This window comes from Aulonocara stuartgranti (assembly GCF_965226115.1).
Source record: "Aulonocara stuartgranti genome assembly, chromosome: 3".
Taxonomy (NCBI): domain Eukaryota; kingdom Metazoa; phylum Chordata; class Actinopteri; order Cichliformes; family Cichlidae; genus Aulonocara; species Aulonocara stuartgranti.
The window spans coordinates 61,155,992-61,160,888 of record NC_138941.1 but is presented as its reverse complement, the minus strand read 5'-3'; the positions used below and the strand labels follow the sequence as shown (position 1 = coordinate 61,160,888).

At 38.1% G+C, this 4,897-nt stretch overlaps 1 long non-coding RNA gene across 1 annotated transcript; it reads right to left on the bottom strand.

Moving 5' to 3' along the window:
• On the bottom strand, positions 1–4,897 carry LOC309703426. Its single transcript, XR_014275896.1, has 4 exons — positions 4,508–4,897; positions 3,892–3,967; positions 304–395; positions 1–15 (listed from the first exon to the last, which is right to left on the bottom strand). It is a non-coding gene; the product is annotated as an uncharacterized lncRNA (long non-coding RNA).

Here is a 4,897-nt window from a genome sequence, read left to right as displayed (position 1 = left end):
TCTTGTGAAGTTCGCCTGTAAAAATCAGAGACACAACAAATCAAATAGCAAAATATTTTGTGGGTTTTTCTGTCATGTACAGCTGAACTGTTGGTGCTCAGGTTTCAGTCAGAGCTCTCGCTCTTCTTCAGGAAGCTGCATCAGGTGATGGTTACATACTCAGCATCACTGCAGAGGACATTAATAAGACGCTGATCTCTGAACTCTTCACTCAGTCTGCAAACATCATCTCTGCTACAGGTGGAGATTAAACAGCAACAACACATAAAGCTCTGCTAAAACATCAGGCTTCATCCTACTCACATAGAGCTTCCCGTACTTCTGTCCATAATATGTGATGGGACATGAGCTGATGTCCAACACTGAAGACTCACTGACTGACTGTTGCTGAGCACCTGAAGACACAGACACACGTGAGAGGTGTGAGCTGCAGCCTGTTAGCTGTTAGGACAAACAAAGGTTCACATTCACGCGTTTGTAGAAACAAAGTATTCGTACAAGTTGCCAAAATCTTGGAAAAGGAGGGTAGATTACAAGTTAAACTTGGGGAACTTATATGGATGGGTATAGTAGACTTAACGTTTTTATTACTTACTCACTTTACACTCTCATTTGTAATAGCAGAGCATACTCGATGCAGCGATGGACAGCCGGATAGGTCATGATCAGTCTCATAGCTGGTGTAAAACAACTATTCAAATTATTTTGCTAAAGAAATAGGGTTGATGGATATATGGGGACTTATGAAGTCTTATCTATGTTACGGTAGTACATTAACATGTACTCTCACGACAGGCCTAAACACTAAAGTACAGAAATGTTACTATGTTGTAACTTCAGATATTGCATTGTATAGATCAGCTATGCAGTGTTTGGAAAAGAGAATGAGAGCTGTTTTGATCTGAATATGATGAGTTGATAACATTCAGAGTGCCAGTGAGGCTAAAACAAAGTAAAACAAAATGTATGAAATACATGACAGGGACTCACAGATAATCAGGGTGAAGCTGAAAAACCAGTAACAGACAGATATGGACAGGGAAAAAACTCCAAATGCAAAGACTGGAGGTCCACTACGAAGCAGGATTCAAGGCAAGGCAAGGCAAGGCAAGTTTATTTGTATAGCACAATTCAACAACAAGGTGATTCAAAGTGCTTTACAGAGACATTAGAAACAAAAAAAAAATAAAAAGCATGATTTAAAATTGATTAAAACAAGCAAATAAACTAACTAACTAATTAACAAATCAAATCAAATCAAATCACTTTTTATTGTCACATCACATGTGCAGGCACACTGGCACAGCACATGCGAGTGAAATTCTTGTGTGCGAGCCCCACAAGCAACAGAGATGTGCAAACACAACAACACAAACGAGCAAAATACAAGAATGGCCAACCTGAAACTAATAAAACAAACAAACAAACAAACAAACAAACAAACAAACAAACAAACAAAACAGTATATAAAATCAAAACAGATAAAAACAGAACAGTAGATAAAATCAGTAGTTAAATGTAAGTTTTGAAATTTAAGCTTAAAAGTGTGGATTCAATCTTATTTACGCTGGGTTTCCTGTCCTGTGAAAGTGTGACTGGGGCATATCATGATGGTAACTAATACTGCAAACCTAACCTGCACTGGGTAAGAGATCAGCAGGTATGAAATCAGTCACCTATTCTCCAGAAATGAGCTTGGCCATTTCTGGGAGATCCCTCGGACCTCTGTATGGCGAGCAGTGTTGGTCAAGTTACTTGAAAAAAGTAATCAGTAACTAATTACTGATTACCTCCCCAAAAAATAATGCCGTTACTTTACTGATTACTTATTTTCAAAAGTAATTAATTACTTAGTTACTTAGTTACTTTTTAAAACACGATTTACAACCTGAATTGGTGATAAAGCGATAGATCTTTCAGCCCAATTCTACTGTTTCTACATAATCCATCATACAAAATGTAATCAAATGGAAAAGTCTCTTTTTTTAAACTTGTTTTATCAGTTTTAATCTTTTAACTTTATGCATCAAGCAAAACTTAAATTATATGCACCATTCTCTGACTTGAAGAAATTAGTTTAACATTTAAACCTATTTTCTGCACATTCCAGCACATAAAATAAAATATTTTTTTGTGTTTACACTCAGTCTTTCAAATAGATGCAAGTAAAACACAGCAGAAAATAAATAAAGTCAAAGACTAGCGGTCCTGTTGCTCTATTTTCACCTGTGAAGCAGGACTGAGGGTAGGCGGAGGTTTACCCTGGTGCAGGTGAGCCGCAGCGGTCAGTTGAAGAATCTGCGAGTTTCTCTGTGAGTTTCCCATTACGTGGTAGCGCACTCGGTGCTTGCTTGGAAGTTTAGGGGGGTTTTTTTGCTGTAAAAAGAAGTTTTCTTCCCACGCACAACGGACGCTAATGTTTTTGTCACTTTTTATGGAATCAAACTCAAAGTAAGGTCAGTACTTCCACGCTTTAAACGCTGCACGCTCATACTCTCTCCCACAATCGATATATGATCCATTGTTGATCTGCACACAGCTGTTGTCACCAACGTCGCGCTCGCTTACGTCACTGTCATGACACATTCTCGCAAAAAAATCACGGTTTTAGTAAGGCAGTAACGCAGCGTTCCTATACGGGAAAGTAACGGTAATCTAATTACCGTTTTTGCAATAGTAATCCCTTACTTTACTCGTTACTTGAAAAAAGTAATCAGATTACAGTAACGCGTCTGATGGCGGGTAAGGAGGGTCTAAACTTTTTCAATGACATCTAATGTTTTTGTATTTCTCTGAGTATCAGTTAAGAAAAAAAAAAAGATTCTCAACTTTATTTGCTGATTTTCTCCTGGCTGGCTGCAGATATCTTAACACATCTTTTCTGTTTTATAAGCATTAATATATTATTCTAAAAGAGAGCAGATATTTGTATTGGTGACCTTGTTAAACATTTTTCAGTTTTACTAACTGAAGTGCTTGAAGTATAAACTTTTAGTACTATATATTTCTCTACAGTGCCTTTCTCTTCACACACACACTGCTATTTTTGTGTGTAGCGATCCATATTTTCCCCATGGTACAGTTTTATCTTCCTGCATCCAGTAAATATGGAAGCTTGTTTCTGCCACTGAAAAAAATGCTGTCAGTTATCTGCAAGTTACACTTTTGGTTTATTGTCTTTAAATTTCAATTTAGTAACTCAAGTTTAGGATCAGGACTAGGGGTTATAATTTGTCTGAGTCTTATTAGTTCAAAATGCCACGAAAATAACTCAATATTAACAAAAAACAGGACTTGAAATGTTCAGTTATTACGTGAAAAGTTTAAGATGAGTGAGTTAAATTGAATGTGAACAGAAAACAGGAAATAATTTCTTCCACATAGACCCAAAACTATATTTACTGTGTTTGGACCTTTAAGGACACAAACATGTTAAATGTGAGCAAAATGTTAGTAAAGCTCAGTGTTTTCAATGCAAAAAAGACCATAGCATTGTCAAACGCGCCAAACCTTCCACGAGAAAAACATAGAAACTAAAAGACAAGACAGGGGGTTTGAAAGAGTTCAGGGAGTCGTGTTGAATGTAATTAATGAACCATCAGATTGATGGATGGGCGGATGACAGAGATCTACATCCCTTGAACTCTTTAAAAATGCTTGTTTGTTTGTATGATTGTTTATTCTAAAATAAAGATATGAAAGCAAGGATCCCAGGAAAATCTGTCCATGTTTGTCAGATTATCAGCACTTCAAATGGCCTTCACTGTCCCTCCTCACTTCAGGTCATTTGGTCTTTGTTCCTCAGTCTCTGATTATCAGTTCCTGAATACTAATCACCAAATACTCAAGTCTAGTAAGGATACTTTTAAAGTAGCTGCGGTGCATGCTTACCTGCCAGTACAATGAATGCAGACAGGAAGAGCAGTGGGCACAGCATGTTGGAGGGAACCAATCGCCTGACAAAGACCTGAAAGAAAAAAAAACACAGTTGGACGTCTGTGATTGGACAGAAAGTAGCACAAACATCAAATGGTAACACTTGGAGTTATTACTGTACATCATCTGTAAGGTTAGGAAAATCCCAGCATGCAGAATGTTTGAAATTATGACTCTGATGATGTCACAGAAACAGACTAACTGAACAATCATCACTGTGCGAGTTAAACATCTCCATGCTCCTTCAGCTGTCAGTGAAATTTGTCTCCTTGCATCAACACTTGGCACATTTCCTCTCTGAATCTAAGTTTATTTTCTCATTAAACACCAAACTTCAAAGAAGAGAAACATAACAATATGAATAAAAGACTGGAGGAATGCGTATCATGAGCAAAAAAAACAAAGAAAACCCTGAATTTATCCTTTAAAAGGAGGACTCAGCATTTAAAAGTTCTAAAAGTCAGTGTGCGAGTTTTGCCCACTCCTTCGTCTGTCTGTTATTTATCCTGTTAAAGCCACAGAGATGCCCGTCAGTGACTCTTTATTGTTCTACTCGTGCAGCTCGTCTTACCTTCTGGAGCTCTGTTGGAGGATGAGGAGGGTGGAGGCTGCTGCTAAGGAGGCTGTCTGGTGATGGTGTCTCTGTGAGCCGTCCGTCTCTCTTTATTTGGATCCTTCCTGCTGTCCACACCCAGGTAGAGAGGAGGGCTGGAGGAGCTACCTGATGGGAACCTCCCACTGATGAATCAGCCTCTTACAGAGAGACACCTGAAATAAGCCCCCGAGAGCTTCAGGTGTTTTTTGAAACCTTTCAGCATATAACATTTATGTCTTCTTAAATGGAATAAAATTAGAAATAATTCCTTATGAATTTTGATTGCTGAGATTTTTCTAGTGACCAACATCTTGTCCCGGTCCCGTTCGTAATCTCAGCTTTCTAATCACCACGTGGCTGCAAACA